Source organism: Protopterus annectens, chromosome 11.part0 (assembly GCF_019279795.1).
Source record: "Protopterus annectens isolate FY-2018-M chromosome 11.part0, PAN1.0, whole genome shotgun sequence".
NCBI lineage: Eukaryota > Metazoa > Chordata > Ceratodontiformes > Protopteridae > Protopterus > Protopterus annectens.
In genome coordinates this window covers 930,960,898-930,980,897 of record NC_056745.1, presented here as the reverse complement: position 1 = coordinate 930,980,897, position 20,000 = coordinate 930,960,898, and positions in this window count along the sequence as shown.

Below are 20,000 nucleotides of genomic sequence, written 5' to 3'. Positions count from 1 at the left end.
TGTGCTGGATGATGTGTTTGTGATCAGAGCAGCTGAATGTATATTTGCCATGGCTTAGTGGAACTCACATTAACTATAGTGTGCAGGGTTGGGGGTATGCAACTTGGCAGTGCAGATTATCTTGTTATTGGCCACGACAACAGCTGTTGGCTACAGAGTGACTAAGGCACTGTAGAGCAATTGTAGGCAGGTATGCACTGGTTTGCGCAAAGCACAGGATTGCTGACCTCTGGTTGTGGCATCTTGCACTGGGTTAGCTTCTACATTGCTTCACCAGTGTGGTAATTGCATACCGGTGACCAAACAGGCTTACACCCGCTTGCTCCCGCATACACCCATGCAACTTCGTGTATTTACTTCACATTTGTCAATTGGGACAATCTGACTGTATGCTTGTCCATTTTCAGTGGTGGCCCGGGGAGTAGATCTCCACAGTGATCCCAGCTACTAATTCCAATTAATGTTCACATTCATAGAGAGTAACAGACGTAATATAGATATGTCCCCCATTCTTCATGCTTAGTTTACGTTAATAAGTCGGTATTATCTATGCTTAGTTCAGGTTTACATGTCAGGTATGACTGCTTACAAAGGTCAGTTTAAGGTGAAGTTTCATTCTAGTTTAACAGTTCTGGATAGGTTACATGCAGGTATTTGGGGTAGGTGTAGTTATTCCATACCTGTGTGGAACAGTAGAGGGGAATAGTGAAGGAGTAAGTAGGTAGGTAGGTAGTGGGGGTGACATTGTAACTGTATAGTAGCCTGTAGGAATAACTGGATGGGGAGCAATAGGGAAGGTTTTTCGGATGTTGGGATTTGTATGCGAGGCAGGACAAGAGGTGTTAGTTTCACTAGTTGATGTAGTGGTATAGAGTGTAAGTTGGGGGGGGGGGGATTTCACAAGGTGGTGAGCCTGTGCTGATCCAAGTGTGCTTGTCGTGTTAATTCATGTGTTATTTACATGTGTTCTGTGGAACAGCTGAGATAATACATGTGGGTTGGGGGCTCCAGATTCTGGCAATATAGTGGGGGAAGAGGGTGTCACCTACATGTAACTTTAAACATTAATAGAAATGGAACAGGGGTTGATAGGTACATGGTGTGTATGGGGCACAAAGGGGGGAGTTAGTAGGGGAATTATCCAGGGATGTGCAGGATGACTGCTGTGCATATACACTACATTTGGAGTTTGTATTGGACACTCACACCCCTGGGTGGGGTGAGGACCACAGTAATAACTTGTGATGCCAATTAGATCAGCTTACATGCCTACAGTGGGGTGTTGTGACCATGTGTTCTTAGGTGTTATGTAGTGGGTTACGCAACAACACATATGGTTATACCATACTTTGCCATGTAAAATAGACTGTGCTGCGGTGGGACCCTTATCGGGAATGGCTGCTCGTTAAGCGAAAGCATACCTGTCAACTGTACAGTTTTCGCAGAATGTCCAGAATTTTGCTTCATAATTTTGGAGTGTTCCTCTTACAATCTGCACCTGTCTGGCAAATACCTGGGAACTGAAGTCATTAAATAAAGACAAGTATTTGAGTTTAAGACTCCACATCCTTCAGAAAGGTCATGCTAATGCAAAACCTATTATTCTATCAGTTTTCTAAGTTTGTAAGAGGAATATTTAATATCTGTCCCTATTTGCTCCCCAACATTTTAGGTTTTGTCCAGAGGTTTTGCTCTAAGAGGTTGAGAGGTATGGGTGGAAGCTCTGCCCAATTCGCAGTATTACTTACATCCCCGGGGCGGTCCGAATACAACTGCGCCAGCCAAAACCTGCACGCCTAGGCTCATAATTGCATACCCATAGTTCCCCCACCTGTCCCACCTCTACAGCACTCATCCTTACTATGGGTGCAGTTGGGGTCTAACCACACCACTACACACTGCCCACTCTCCACGTCTCGGGACCTATGTCGTACGTTGTATCGACCCATGGGTCATCAGGCTTGCCCAACCTTGTAGTCCATGTATGTACACGGCCTGGATAGATAAATTGTTACAGGGACTGTCTCCAATCATCATCAATTTTTGGGGTGTCCCACAAGGGACATTGTTGTCTTTGTTTCAAGATTAGACTTGGCGGATCTCTCCCACTGGTAGTATCCTGCCTGTAGTTTGGGAAGCAGTGGTGCATTCACTTTTATTGTGTGTTTGTATGCTTCACCTGTCTAGTTGGGGGGGTTGATGCTACGTGTTACACGTTTGTTGATTGGACCCCTCACCCCCATTGGCATGGCCAGTGAACATATGTAATTCCTAACTGCTGTATCATATCCTAGCTATATATATGTGCATACTTACGCACGTTTTATATATATATATATATATATATATATATATATATATATATATATTGATGTGTATATATATATATATATATATATATATATATATCTAACGACATATGGATGTATGGGTGTCTGCATATGTATATATCTATATGTGGGTATTTATATATATTTTGTCTATGTATGTATACATTTGTAATACAGAGAGGGAGAGGTATATCTCCATGTAGGTATGGGTATATATACACACACATACTTCTACAACTTTACATCTACATCTGGTTATTTCATTCTTTGCCATATATAATAGACTGCGCTGCAGTGGGACTCGTAGCGGGAGTGGCTGCCCGTTGGGCGGTGGCACTGCCCAATGAACACTATTGCTTACATCCCTGGGGCAGTCCGAATAGACCCACTCCAGCAAACACCTGCACACTTAGACCCATAATTACATACCCATAGTTCCCCCACCTGCACCTCCTCTACAGCACTCATCCTTACTTTGGGTGCAGGTCGGGTATTAACACACCACTACACACTACCCATTCTCCACTTCACGGGACCCATCTCATATGTTGTCTCGACCCATGGGTCATTGGGCTTTCCCACCCTTGTAGTCCAGGTATGTACATGCCCAGCCTTGATAGGTCACCGCACAGTCTTCCTCCTATAACAAGACAATTTTTGGAGTGTCCCGCAAGGGACGCTCCTGTCTCTGTTACAATGTTACAAGATTAGACTTCTCGGGTCCACTGGACCCCCCCCCCCCCGGTTGTATCCTGTCTGTGGTCTGGGAAGCAGTGGATTGTTTACATTGTTTGTGGGTTTGTTTGTATGTTTCCCTTGTCCAGCTGGGGGGGGGGGGGGTTCATGCTACGTGTTACACGTTTCTTGCTTGGGCCCCTCACCTCCATCGGCATGGGCTGTGAACATATGTCATTCTTAGGTGCTGTATCTTATCATAGTTATATATCTGTGTATATCTACACACACACACACACACACACACACACACACACACACACATATATATATATATATATATATATATATATATATACACACACACACACACACACATATATATATATATATATATGTATATGTCTGCATATATATATATATATATATATATATATATATATATATATATATATATATATATATATATATATATATATATATATAAAAAATGACATGTGGATGTCTGGGAGTCTGCATATGTATATATGTATATGTGGGTATTTATATGTTGGTTTTGTATTAGAACATTAGCCCACCAGATGCGCAGTAGCATGGACCGCCCAAAGTCCTACCAGCACTCTACACATATCATTTAGCTTTAGATGTGCTTTGAATACACATTGGAAGACCATCGCCTGCAGAATGCATATGCAACGCATTGTAATTATTTCAGTACAAACCTCCTTTTATGTGTTATTTGCTGATACCAGGATTGTGACATGACAGCAGTCCAATTTCCAGTGAGCAAAAGGTTCGATTATTCAAATGAACACAAATATGTTGCATTTATACAACAGTACTACAATATCAGACTTAATATCACAATTGTTCAAAGGGTGAGGGGTGCGAACACATAATATGCTACATGTATACAGTCTATTGCAGTATTACACAGACTTAAGATTACAGTTCTGTAAGGGTGCGGGTGGCGACCTTTCTGGGAGCTTCTTTGTACTGCATTTGTTGAATGTATTTAGTGTCTCACTGTCTCGGAATATTGCTTTTTGCTTTATCTCCAGAAATATGTTCAAAGAAAGGTGGGGGGGTGCAGGTACTGCACAAGCTTATAGTAAAGAAATGTGGGGGGGCAGGGGTTATGTTTTGGGTTTTGGCGTTTCTTTAACTAGTTCACTGTTGCAGTTACTTGAAAATAGTGTTTTTCCTCCGCAGCCCAGGAGTGTGTTTTGCTTTAAGTGTTTTCTTTGTGTTTGGACCTACGAAGATTCTGACCCACTAATAGTTGAACAAACCTGCATTTCTTTTCTGCGCCTGCTGATATATGTAGTAATTTTTTATTTTCTCTGAGTGCTGCCTCTTCCCCAGTCTGGCATACAGACGCCTCCCTCTCCAGCTCTTCACTATGTTGATAACGGTCAGTCAATGAATTTTTAGCATGTCACTTGGTAATCTGCATGGCTTGTCACTCAGCATGTAACGTCACATGGGCTTGCCCTGTCAATCATGTACACCATGCCTATTCCTGCACGACAATTGCAGTTGGGTAATGTTCTACTACAATGCCTATATGTCTATCTATGTGTGTATACATTTGTACTACAGTGAGGGGGAGGTATATACTCATTAGGCCCATAATAGAGTACAATGCCCCATTTGGGATGTACCTCACTAGACACCTGCAACAACTAGAAAGACCACAGAAGTACCTCACTAAGAGGATTAAGGGCCTTAAACAATTACCCTATGAAGCACGACTAAAAAAGCTCCAGCTCTTCTCAGTCGCTTACCGTCTTCTCAGAGGTGACCTATGTCTGACCTATAGGGTCATGTCAAACCCTGAACTAATGGACATGCTTCACCTCAAAAAAATGAGATCCCTCAGAATCACTCGTTCTAGCGACTTGAACCTATGTACAAGAATAAACAGGACATGCTGGAAGGATAGATTCCTGTCCCAGCGACTCCCCTCACTCTGGAATAGAATCCCAATCCATATTCGACAGAGCTTCTCTCTGACCCTTTTCAAGAGAAATCTTGATGAGTGGATGGGTAATCGTAAGTTCTACCCTGGGATCACTTCAGGAGCCCTGTTGACAGAGACCCAGGTTACTAATCTAATGGGGAGGTGAAAGCCATCACTCTGTGGCTAGGCTTATAAATGCCCATGGGCAGATAGCCTAGTACTTACCTATGAACCTATGAACCTATATCTATATAGTTATGGGTATTCATACAAACACATATACCTCTATATCTTTAGCTACATATCCTCTAACGTTGGCTGGTATTGCTCAACACTGTGTCTCGTGTGCATGCCGGCCAACCTTGTGTGCCACATATGCTTTATGGTACCTACGACTGACTCCGTTAGTGTACATAGAGTCACACATGACACTGGCCATTGGATACAGTGTGCTTAAGGCACTTTCAAGCAGCTGCATGTGGGTTTTCACAGAGGTTAGCACTGCTGACTTCTAGTCACAGTGTCTTACACGCAGTTAGCATCTCCTTTGCTTGATCTGTGTCGGCGGTCCTTCACCCTGCCCAAATGCACTTGCACACGCTTACTAGTGCTTACATGTGCTTACTACTCCTTACCTGTGCTTACGACTGCTTACTGCTGACTTAATCATTATGGTACTGACTCTTCACATGTGCATTTCATGCAGTAATCCACTTCACATTTAACTGTTATTTAGTAGGTTATACAGCAATAAAATGCAAATATATGTTTGTGTACAGATTTCACATGGAAAATGGTATGTGCTGCAATGGGACTTGAACCAGGAATGCCTCCTCGTTAGGCGGATGCTCTGACCACTACACTGTTGCTGTGCTGTTTCATTTGCATATATCTTCCTCGTTATCCTCTTTAGCCTTTTAAGCTGCTTTAACTGTAGCTAAGCGATTGGCACACCCACGCACCTACGGTTATCTGTACTCGGAGTTTTAGAGATAAAGACAGGGGTTACTTCTTTTTATTTTTATGTCCTGTTGCTGTTGTACATATGGGAGACTATTGGTGGGGTTATGCAGACACCAATGAGCTGTCTCACTCGTTTATTTACAGTTTCTGCTGTTCTGCTTTGCAGGGGCATGTTTATTCTGAGAGCTCTGCTCCCAGACACGCCCACTGAACTCATCCCCATTCCATGTAGGATTAGGAGGTCAGGCAGCGTGCCTTCATTAATTTGCTTGCCGTGCTGCCATCCTCCTCCTACACGGCCGCTTCCGTGCAGCACTAGCCTAGTCCTGCATGGAAGATTAGTGAATCCGGGGGTTAGATTCTTCTATTGCATGGGTTACTATTACTCATTGTTTATAATGTGTATATGACCTTTTTGATACTTCTTCCAGGGCTGTGGTCACTTATACTCTTTTAAGGAGGTTTTCTTGGCTGCATTCTCAGAACCTCCCTGATGGTAATGTAAAATTGAGATTTTAAATTCTCTCTTGGATAAAGATTTAGTGTTTGACTTCTCACTGCTGAGGTGATCAAAAAGTGTGATGATAGAGGCAAACTGGTCCAGGGAATCTCTAAGATTGTTCATCCCTCCATTTCCAAATTTTCCAAGGGATTTTCTTTCTCCCATCCAATTTTGGCAAAAAAACAAAACAAACAACCTCAACAGAATTCAAATAAATAGATGCTTAAGAAACAATGGGAAGGCATTTCCAAAAAGAAGTCTAAAACCTCCCAAAACCAAGGACAGTCTAACATGTCTGAATGACTATTCAAGAGACATTGTGACTCCTCCCACCCTGGACCCTTTTCTCTTCAAGAAAGTCAAATATCCATTTTTCTCTTTGCCAATGGGTTATGAAAACCATTCATCAAAGTTACAGATGGCAGTGGGAGGATATTCCTCCTTTCCAGGGGGGTCATTCCTCATCCTGCAGATCAGACTCTTTTGTTTCCACCCATTCTTCATCACATGTTGTCCTAAGGAGTGGAAGAACCCAGTTCTTCCTTCCCAGGTGAGGGAGGATTTTTAGTCAAAGATGTTCCAAATCCCAAAGAAAGAAAATCATTGGAGACCAGATCTGGAACTTTCTTTTCTAAACATTTTTGTAATAGTGCCCAAATTCAAAATATTGTCACTTCACAACCTGTTACCTCATCTTCCTCTTTCAAGTTTCCTGGTAACACTGGACTTAAGAAATGCTAGTCATCATATTCCTATTCATCTAGATTTTAGGTGTTTCTTAAGGTTTTGTGTGTCTGGGTCACATTATCAGTTCACTGCCTTACTCTTTGGATTATCCACTGTATCAAGAGTTTTCACAAAGTCTTCAGCTCTGATTATAGCTTATTGCAGGTTAAAGGGTATCCACAGATTTCTAGATGACTTATCTTTGCAGAGTCTTTTTCAAGTGTCAGGAATCTCTCATTTGGGTGAGAGATCTCTTGCACAAACTAGGACTCCAAGAGAACATTCAAAAGTCTTTTTTGACTCTGTCACACAGAATTATATTCTTAGGATGTTAACTAGCCACCTCAGTTCATATAGCAATAACCCACGCCTGGGTGTGGGTAATGCTAAATTTACCCACGGAGGGACCAAACAAAGCCAACCATGGGTAAATTTAGCATTACCCACACCCAGGCGTGGGTTATTGCTATTATACCATGACATTATTTAAGAAAATAAAATGTTACTTTTCTTAAATAATGGCATAGTATAATGCCTGTTTACTGCCCTTCCGCAGATGTCTGGCATCCGCGGCAGTTCTGATGTACTGCGCGCCTGCGCAGTACATCAGAGCTGTAAAAGCGGAGAAAGCAAGATCTCCGTTGCTTTTATCTCGCTATGTTAAATGAGTTTAACATAGCGAGACAGTTTTAAAATAAGCAACGGACATCTCAGTTACTTATTTTAAAACTGTCTCGCTATGTTAAACTCATTTAACATAGCGAGACACTAAAAAAAAGCAACGGAGATCTTGCTTTCTCCGTTGCTTACTGTCTCGCTATGTTAAATGGGTTTAACATAGCGAGACAGCTTTAAAATAAGCAACGGAGATCTCCGTTGCTTATTTTAAAGCTGTCTCACTATGTTAAACCCATTTAACATAGCGAGACAGTGTTTTAAAAAATCGAGTTATACTAATGGAAATAGTCCGGGCGACCGGACCTTTTTCCATTAGTATAACTCGATTTACAACGGGCACGCTGGCCAATCAGCGTGCACGTTTTGGGGGGATCATGGTATAATAGAGCTTTTTTCACAGAAAAAAAAGAGGTTTTTATTTAGATCTGCTTCTAAGGTTTTCAACTCAGACATCAGTCACTGAGAGGGAATACTTTAGGATTTTGGGTCTCATGGTCTTTATGATTCTCATGATATCCCTGGCAAGACTCCACATGAGAAAGAGTGGTATCTGAGATTTGTTTGGTCCCAGCATCAGCACCCTTTATCTTTTCAGATCCCAGTGCTGTAGTTTTTCAGAAAATAAATATTTTGGAGGAGACAACAGATATCCTTAAATCCAACTGTCCCATTCACCCTTCAAAGCAGTCAGTCACCATAGATACTTCAAGCTTTGCTTGAGGAGAAGTTTCTGGAGAGATAAAAGTGCAGGGGATGTGGGATACCATGTATAGATGCAAACACATAAATATCAAGGAGATGCTTGCCTTGATCAAGGCACTCAACTATCTGAACCATCTTTGGTCCCTAGGACCTCTTCAAGTAGTTACAGACAATAGCACAGTCATATGGTACATCAACAACTGGGGGCCCCAGGCTGGACCCCCTTTACAGACTTCCTTTGTTAGCTTGGGATATAACTTTACAGCACAATCTCACTCTATAGGCATTCTACATTCCATCAGAGTAAACAACATAACTAGTACCCATTTTTAGACTAGTCGTTTTCTAGTTTTACAATTCTTGTGTGAGTTACTATCCTATAGCCTTTCTTATTCTTCTATCAATGTTCACTTATCATCCATTACAGCATGTCTGCTTTTGATGCATTCTCATCTCAAAATGCTCTTGAAAGGAATTTTACAAAAAAGGCGGCCTAGGAAACTGGTGGCTCCTCCTTGGGATCTTAATTTTGTGTTAGAGATACTAGCACTTGTTCCATTTGAACCAGCTAACCTGGCTGACTCGAAGTTCTTAACAGGTAAAAGGTATTACTGATTGCTCTGACCTCTCCAAGAAGGGTATATGAATTTCAAGCTCTTATGGTGAGTCAACAATCTCTCATTGAACATAGGGACAGGAATTATCTGAGAACTAATTCTTCTTTTATGCCTAAAGTGGTATCCATGTTTACTTTAAGCCAGACGCTCCATCTCCCCGTTTTCTTTCCTGAACCTAAAAATGAGGGAGAAAAGATATTCAATACCCTGGATGTCCACAGATAACTCAGGTGCTATCTTGATGAACTAAATCTTTCAGATTTTGGATCAATTGTTCATTTCTTGTGAAGGTAAGTAGAAGAGACAGCCTGTGGTAAAATTGACTGTTTCTAAATGGTTGTCTAAGGCTATTACCTTTTGTTATAGTCACCATAACAAATCTGTTCTAGGCAGGGTTAAGGCCCACTCTACCAGGGCCATGGCTTCATCTATGGCTTGGAAAGGATTGGATTCTAGAAGTATTCTAGAAGATGTTACTTGGTCTTTTGTACATACTTTTACAAAGCACTATAAGCATGATTCATTCTTTAGGTCTAGATCAAGCTTTGGAAAAACTATTCTCCAGATGCTCCTGAACCCTTCTTCTACCTCTTAAATATAAATAGCTATGGTGATTGACCCATACAGCTAAGGCTACTGGAGCAGTGATCAATATGCAGAGCATAGTACAGTTGGGTTAATTCTTTCAACAAACTTGCCCTTGCCTTGTGTTATGTTGTCTGCATGTGCTCGCTCACTAGGTTGTTTATATTGTCAGCTTGAGCCCCTGTAGACCTCTTCATAGCCACTAACACTTATGCTGGCCACAAATAGGTGCTGCTGAAGGTGTAGGCTTGCTTAGCAGCTTACATATTCAATGAGCACTGTTGCTAATCGTGCTAACATGCACAAATTGAGCAGGCTTAGATGGAAGTTTATGCAATTGCTAATGAATACCCGAGATAGTATTACACATTTTTATAGGAATGAAATGCATTCAGCTTCTCATGGATGATCTGCACTGAGGAGTGATGACTGCCACTTGCCTTAACTACCCATAAGTAGTTTATGTGGGCTTTTGCAGTTCCAGACTTGTCCCCAACTTCCAAAAATAGCTGAAAGTAATCAAGACCATACACGCTAACAGATGCATTCCCACATAACTGAAACATTTTTAATCTATTTTATGAACTTATAAACAGTTCAAAACACAGTGGCCATGTCTATGTAGGCTTTCACTTTGCCATAGTCAGCACCATGCTTAATACATTTGCATATAGAAGTAACTGTACTTCCTTCCGATAAGCTTTGCACAAGCACAAAACCTGGGACTATGATTACTACACTATGTATTGTTGTATGAAGCAAACTGTGGGAAGATATGAAAGAGAGAGTAACTGAAGTTTTAACAGTCTCAGGGGAGGGCTTTCCTAGTTTGCACTTCTAGTGCTCACCAGTACGAACAGACAAGATGAGACTGGGTGAAGCTTTCAAAGTGAAATGTACACAATAGGGGTGGACCACTCAAGATCAAGGAGTCTAACAACAGCATGTAGGTAACTGTTCCAAAAGATTAAAACTTTTTCTGCTAGCCTTGAATTATACGTGCAACTTTTCAGCTCCTCCCAGAAGTCACATATAACATTGATATGTTTGCAGTCAGAACAAAGAAAAGAAAATAAATATTTCTTAACTTGACCTAAATATTTACTTTTATAAGTCCAACATAAAACAAATTTAAAATACAACAAATGCCAAGCAAAACTAATTTAAACTAAAACAAGTTGCAATAAATACAAGATTGAAAACAATCCCAAATTTCAAACCTTAAATGTAGAATTCCAGAGTAGTGTCACAACAGCAGCAGGTCAGGTGTATCTCCAAACAATTATATTGCACCTCTCTCTAAGACTTTTTGACTGCCTCCAGTCATAGTGTCCCTGCTGTATACTAATTTGTCTCATGTGTGTTTGCTGTCTTCCTTTCTATCTTTTCTTTTGTTCCTCAGTTATGTCACACTTTAGTGTCCAGTAAGTCTCTAGAAGTACTTAGCAATAAAACTCATTACCTTCAGTCAAGACAGCTTATTCTTCTAGATCTTCTGAATGGCTATCCCTATTTTTGGACTTCCCTCCCCTTCATTTTGAAGTTTAGGTTTTGGGCTTATTCCTATTTGCAAGAAGTCTGCATCAGTATTAATTCCTTTAGGATGCAATTGTGGGTTACAAATCTGTCTGGCAACTTTCACTGATATATGTTTCAGTCAATGCCTTCACCTTGTGTCTTTATCATGCATTTTCCCTCTTAGTCTCATTGACTTTAGATGACATATTCTTCATGGGGCATGACCCTCCTATCCTGTGTATTTGGAAGTCCACCTTTTCCTTGGGACTGTTTGTTCTGAGTGATTCTTTGTTAATTTAGCATCTCAGGACTTTTTGTAATATTTCGATTGCAATTTACTGGAGGAGTGATTTTGATTATGTGGTCAGTACCTGCCTATCAATCATCTCCTTCATAACATCATTAACCATCTGTCTTCATTCTGTATCTTCACAGGGCCTTCCAGTGAGCACTTTTTTTTAAATATAGTTGTTTACTTCACCATCTAAGGTCAGCAGTATGTGTAGTCCCTTAACCAAAAGGAGGCAATTACTGAAATGATCAGTGCTGATCTGTCTTTAGCAGCACTCCTGAATTTCTGGAGCAAATGCCATTCATTTCTAAAACAGCTCAAATGAGTATATGGGCACTAACCTAATCAGAGCTCCATCACTAGTATGTATTCTCTTGTTTATGGCAGTTTGCTTTAGACATGCTGTTGTTCAGTGGGCATGCATTTCATAGACCATGTATTTACCAAGATTCTGAAAGATGTGGACTATCCAGCCTATGTGTTACCTGCTCAAAAGCCTTTTAGTGGTTTTATAATTTCAATAAAGCAGTTAGCTAGCACCAGTTTTATTGTTTGGAATTCCCACTTTCTGATATAGCTGTTCCTAGAGTAATTCTCTGTCATTTCATTCCTCCACTAAGCTCCATAATTTTCTCCAAATATTCTGAAAATAAAATTTCTCTGTCATTCATCATTGTGCTAAAAGTAACCAATTCATCTTTCAAATATTGAAACATAGTCTCCACATGTGTTACATTATTTCACCATTCATTGTATTTGTTTTGCATTCTTGCCACACTCTCCTCTGTTATTGTCCATTTCTGCCTTTAATCCAATCTATTATTATGTATTAGGCATCTGTAATATTAACTTCACATGCCACATTGAGAGAACATAGATTATGTTGCCATACTGTGTATAACCTTAACCATGCTCCATATAGTACAGCAACATACCATACCATACCACACTGTATTGTACCATACCATACCATACTGTATTGTACCATACCATATCATACCATACTTTAGTGTTGCCAGTGACATGGTATTAATACTGTCTCTGTGGAGCCTCAAATGTTAAACATGTACCTGCTAGATGATTATTTCTGCCTGGAACAATGATGCTTTTTATTTATTAAACAGACCTTAAAAGAGTATGAGAAAGGTGTAGGATATAGTTCTTTGTGAAATGGGGGATATATGATGGCAGGTTATCTTTACTGGTTACTCTAGATGAATATAAGGTAACTTTGCACAATACTGCATATATCTGCAAAAAGAAAGTATAGGCAAAAACTTGTCAGTATTTCTTGTCTGTAACCTAAGTGTGTAGACCACAGGTGTGAGGGAGTCTACATGAAAAGGCAGTAGGTGAAAAGAATCTACAAAGTTACTTACATGAAGTAAAATGATATAGCCCTAGCCCTTAGTGGCACAGTTAAATATGCTAGAGTTTAACTCTTTAAATAATATATCTTTCAGACACTGACCTGTTCATGCCAGTTGACTTTAAATGGTATGTACAGAGACTATTACAACAGGAGTGACATAATTCTTTCCTTGAAACAATCCATCCTGCCACAAATGGTAAATAGCCTAGCTCTACTTAAAATGTATTTTATGGCAGACTCTTAGAATACATTAAATATCTAGTTCATTGATTTTCACTTGCTTTGTTAGAGCACTCAAAATGCATCATGCTTTCAAACATTAAATCTTAAATCCTTCAGAATTCTTTGTTTTTTTAAAGGTATTTGAGATTCTTAAAATCCTATTCATAGTAATAAGTAGATTCCAAAAGCAAGCATATTTTAGATGTTGCTTGACCCATTCCTTTTTACTTTTTTTTAAGATCAAGTAGTGCCCATTTAAATAACAGCAATGCTATTAGATAAATATATATATATATATATATATATATATATATATATATATATATATATATATATATATGAACTGTACTTCAGACTTCGTCTTGGCACACAGTTTCAGATACTCTTTTATTCAATAATGAGCAAACAGAACATAATATAGAATGCATTGTGGTCACTCTGATTGATTTACTGTGGCATAATGAGTTCTTCTTTCCTGTAATATCAACTATGGTAATGCCCACAGCATTAGTCAGTAGCAGTTCTCAGGCTGTCGGTACTGAGAACTTCTAGCAATTTGTTATATTAGAACAGTCTGTTCTGCACAGAGGTGAAAGAAATTCTGGGAAGTCATATCACTGTATCTGATGCAGCTGATTATTTTGATGAGCATTGCAGGCATTTTTGGAAGCTTACGATGAAAACTTTATGAGACATCTTTGCATTTATGAGACATCTTTGCATTTCTTGGAACTTTTTCATAAGGTGACCTTCCATGCTATTCAGCAGAGATTCAGAATATTTCATGTCTTCTGGGAAGTAGCATAGCTTCCAAAGTATAGAAGTTATGTTTTCCAACAAATGATATATGATGGATGGTTATTCAGTACCCATTTTAGTTCTATTGGCACAGGTTTTAACAACAGTTTTATAAAAATAATCTGCATATTATAATTTACAGATTACATCAGTAATTCATGCAGATTTTTCTTTTCTATAACAGAGTTTATTTCCTAGTTACAGACTGATTCATCTCCTATGATATGTCTTATGTGTTGGGCAGATATTACATAGCACATTGTTATGATCCCCCCCCCCCCCAGCATTACAGTCAGTAACACAGAATCTCACTGCATATTCATGTTCATATTCGGCTTCTTACTTTGAGTTTCACTCTGTATTATCACCACTGTCTAGTTTTTATTTTATTTTATTTTAATTATGTATGTATTTTCATTTGTTAACCAGGTGAGTGAACTGGTCCTACTAATCTTTTCAGCCATGACCTGAGCCAAACTAGCAAATAGAAGGAAGGGTGACATACATAGGCCCATAGGTGTATACTAGGCTAATGAACACTAGGGCCTTTACCAGCACAGAAACACATCCAAAATGTATCCTCCATGGTTTTTGAGCATTAGAGGTTATTTTAAGGGGCATGTGTAAACTAGGGTATGATTTACAGACTGCCTTTGTCCATTAGAGACATAGATGCTAGAACTGGGGTGAATTTTTAATTTCTCATCCATTGGTCCAGGTTATGCTTGAATAGTATTAGGGAATAATTCTGTATGGGAAGCCTGTTCCAGAGGTGGGGAATTCTCTGAGACAAGCATCTATCCCTCCAACATGTCCTACTTATGTCACAAGGAAGATTCAAGTTCCTAGGTTGAGTAGTTCTGATGCTATTAGTTTTGTGGCTGTGCAAAATATCCATTGGAGTGAGATCCAAGCATGCCTTGAATGCCTGGCACAGATCGTCTCTCAAAAGTCAATAGGAAACTAAATATATTGACAGGACATTGAGGTGATCTGCATATAACATGTTGTTTACTCCCTGTATTCTTTTTGTGAGGAACCTCTGAGGAAATTCCAGTTAATGCATGGACCTGGTCAGGTACATACCAAAGGTGACTCTATACTCAATGATGGGTCTGACACAGGTCAAATACAGAGGGATGATGACCTCCTTGGACCTAGATGCCATACCCTTGCTTATAGTTTGAGCACAATAGAATGTTCTCCTAACTACCATAGACACATGTTGGTGAAAAGCAGGGTTATTATGCACATATATCTCCAAATCCCTGACTACTGTGTCCACTTGCATGGGTGCGTTATCAATGAGGTACTTTTTTATGGTGGCCAGCTTCCCAAAGGGTAGTATTATTCATTTCTTTACATGAATTTTAAGCCATGGCTTTGGCAGCTGTCATTTGCCTGTGTTAGTCCTTTCCGAAGGATGTTACTGTCTTGGATGATTCTGTGATTGCTCCTAGTTTGCAGTCATCTACAAGCATGATCAGTCAGAGGCCTTTAACTCATTAACACCTATGGGATGTGGAATGTAACACATCTAGCAGCCTACACACATCCCTGCATTTCAGAATATTTTCTGAAAAATAGACTTAAAAGATAACAAGATAAACAAATGTCAATATTTGAGAATAGTAAAAGCTATTAAAACTGGACAAATAGCAATGTTATCAGTAAAATGTATTATTTGTAGTGATAATAGTCAGCATATTCAAAAGTGAGAATTCAGTAAAGCCTACAGGATTTCTTTTTCATGTACGCATCATGATGCAATGCGTACATGAGCACAAACTTTTAGATTCAGTAAATATCACTTAGCAACACGTAAGCACGTGTAAACAGAGAAATTTACGTGCATTGCAAATTTCTGGTTATGCAGGTGAATATTACGCAAATGAGGCAGGTGGAGTGATCCAAAAAGGTGAAAGGCAGCCATGTAGATTCCATGTATGTGGTCATAGTGTACACAGACATTTTCCACTTACTGGAGTATACATGGACAGAAAGGGGTGCAAAAGTCCACAAATATGGACAAAACTCACCTAAAAATAGCAGATTACATACATACATATATGTGCAAAACATATATTGGGGATGTTTGTAAAAGTAAGGGGATATTTAAAATTAATAATACGTTTTTAAGTAATATTGCATGTTTGCACTATGCTCTGCACTGCTCAAACATGCTCAACAGAAAACAATCTTTAAAATAACATATATAATGTACTTTACACAAATATATTGTAGGATTCTGTGCTGTTACCCAGCTTACATGGCTAGAAACAATGTAATTTCCAGGCTGTCAGCATAAATATGTATGCAAACGAGGTTCCTTTGTTGAATCGCTGAAAGGAGAAACCATGTCCACATATCCCATTCATGTAGGCTCCTACATGGTTTTGATATTTCCACTGTGTTACTTTTAGGATTTTTTAGTGTTCAGAGGGTGTGTTTGTGCAGTGCATCACATAGCTTTGCAGGTTCACATAAGCAGACTACCCACGTGACAGTGATGTATTTAATTAATAATATATTTTTGTATAAGTTATGCTGCACGATGCTGCACTCAGCCCAGTGGCATGCACTAAAGTAGGGCTTTTAAATCAGATCAATTACATCCTAGGAAGGTGAACTGCACCATAATTAGCCAATCTCACATGGTGGACCTACAGAAGAGCTGTATAAAGTATGCATACACCCTACATTCTGATTTTCTATCAATACTCTGAAACATTGGAGTAGAGACTTGGAAATTTTATCTGATATAATGCTAGGGGTTCCTGCAGCATTCCTATATCTGTATGTGTTACATGCTGAAGTCAGTGCTGCTGGTGCTGCTGATAATAGGCCTAGGCCGAGAAGGAGGAGAGTGTTCTGGCCCAGGGTAACCTTCCAGGAGCTACATGGAGATTGTAGAGTTCTACAGGGTGGACAGGGACATATTGCAAGAGCTCAGGGGAGCTCTGCTACCCTCATCTCAGAGCCAGAGTTAACAGAGAGGAACCCATCCCAGTGGAAATTAAGGTATGTGTAGCCCTTATGATTCTAGCTACTGGTTCCTTTCAAAGACCTACTGGAGACATGATGGGGGAGTCACAGGCATCAGCATCCAGGATAGTCCACCAATTCCTCGATGCTATGGTCCCACATGCCAGTGAGCACATATTTTGTCTCCTAGATCATGACGTGAGGACCAGCAATATGCAACACTTCAACCATGTAGCACACTGCCCTGAAGTACTGAGTGCCATAGATTGCACTCAGGTACACATCAAGGCAATACCTGATGAGCAGAGTAGAATCTAAGTTAACCACAAGGGATACCACTCCATCAACTGCCAAGTCATGTGCAAAGCCCAGGGGATTATCTTGAATGTGTGTGCTGGCAACCCTGGCAGTTATCACAACTCCCATATCTGGCACACATCACAGATGTAACGGATGTTTGCTAAGGCTGACATCCCACAGGGCCATTTACTGGAGGATGCTGGCTCCGCCCTGGAACCATGGATGATGACATCCATCAGAAATGCACACACACCCATGGAAGAATGCTATAATGAGGCACACGCACAAACTAAGAAAATTATAGAGTGTGTGTTTGGTCTTCTGAAGTCACGGTTCCGGTGCCTCGATATATCTGATGGGGCCCTGCAGTATACTCCAGCCACATGTGCACAGATATTCAGAGTATGTGCTAAGCTACACAATCTGATTCTGCAGAAACAGCTGCAGCAGGATCAGGGATACACAGCCCCCCACCATTCTCTAGGTGACCACAGACACAGTCGCAGGAGGACTCAGAGAAGGAACCCCCTGCTGATGTCCCTGTAGACAGACATAGGCATGCTCAGTGCACCCTGGCTTTGGCTAAGTGACAATGCATACCACATTCACTGACAAGCTAGGGATCTAGGGACTAACATGTTACTCCTGTTCACATACAGATATGAACATTAATGCCAGCTAAATCACACATCCTCTACCTGGTCATGTATTGGCTGTGTACTGCTTGCATCAGATAGAGTCAGCCCCGAACTACAGTTGTGTCAACTGCTGCACTTGCAAGGTAAGTCCATAACCTACACAGTAGTACAGTGGATTCTTATGTTATGTCATTTTAGCTATGGACCGAGTAAATTATGCAGGCAACTATACTGGGCTATTTGAACAGAAGTTACATTCACATGCAACTACAGACACCCATTCTGCCGACATGTCACCATTTGTAGTTGGTAGGTCTCATACATGAAATATTCATGCAGTTCTACTGCAACAGCTTACAGGTACTTCATTCAAGGGACATGTTAGACATTGAGATTAAATGATAGACAGACTAGTATGTGTCCTAGCAGAACATGGCTTTTTGTTCCTGCACCCCTCAAAACAGCAGTGTCTCCTTGTAACCACCATAACAATAACTCATCTATGCTGTATGACCATTTCACACAGTTAGTATGTTACACAGCATCAGGACAGTAATGTACAATTTGAACTTAAATATTATATGTTAGTTAACTGAGAATAGCAATGTACATGCTTATGCAGGTGATGGTGTAATGAATGATCCCTTGTCTATCAAGCAGCCTCTATGGCTCAAAAGACTAAGGTAGATAGCTTGTGTGATGGTGTTCAGGGTTCTAATTCAGAGATATTTAGACATTTGGCATGTTAAGGAGTAATACATATTGTTTTACAAACTGTGACTGTGTGTGTTTACTAGTATTAACCCATTGCGCATATCAATTAAACATTTGATTTTGTGCCACATATCTAAGACCTATTTAAAAAGTTATAGGTAATACTGGATTAGTCAGTATAAGAATTGTAAAGGTTGGGACTTGAAACCATATATCAGCATGCATATACTGAAAATATATCTAAGTTCCACCTGCAACGTGACATTCTATGACAATATAATAACAGCAATGACTGAAAAATTGTGCTGTACTTTATAAACATTTGTCAGGGCCATACACAAAACATTAATCAATAAACTAGAACAACTAGGTACTGATGCACTCTTGATAAGATGGATGGCTGCATGGCTTACATATAGGACATGGCAAGTATCCTACAGCAATTGGACAAGTGGAATAATTGGTTACAGCCAGGGTGTGTCACAGGGCTCCGTCCTAGGCCCAAACTTATTCAGACTTCTCTTTAGACCTATTCAATTAATTTGAGTTGTTCTGCAGTCTGTCTGCAGATGTGTTGAAAGTGGTTATACTGATCACATGTGTTACAGATGGGGCATGTTTGCTAAATAACTTGACTAAACTGACCGTTTGGTCACAGGAATATAATATGCTGTGAAATGTATCACAAATTAACCATATGGGATTTGGAAGACATAAATAGGAAGTTGAATAGTATACACAGCACACAGTGACTGAAACTGTAGATACAATTATTGACCTGGGTATATAGGTGGATCCAACTTTGAGTTTTGTAATCATATCATAATCCCAGCCTGAAGTACAGCTAGCTGTGGAATGGAGTCAATTTATGGAATGTCTCTGATGTCAGCAATGTGCCACTCCTTTGCATGCAGTCTAGCGACTCGTAAACAAGCTGAAAATGCCACTGCACATGCTCATACACTTAGCTAAGCAGAGAGCAGATCTGTTGCTCCTCACATAATTAAAAAAACATGTATATATAGTATTATATTGGGTCTATATTAGAACACCGAACTTTCAAAATTTCGACTGTTCTAATATCAAACCCTAGTAATCGAAAATTTAAAAGATCGAACATGCAGAACAGCAATTTTTTTCCTAGGGAAAAAATTCACTGTTCCAAAACACATACACATAACACAACCAAACAAACAGCAATCCACACACATACACCTAAACTCTTACACCTAACCCTATACTAAACTATACATACTCCACTAACTATCCACTTAACTTAGCCCAAATCCTAACTCTAAGGTCCGTCACTATCGCACAGTCACCTCACCCGCGCCATAACCCTAACTCACCTACCCCGCCCTAACCTCACGTCCACACAATCGCACACTTACCTGAACCCGACCCGTAACTTTCCACCACA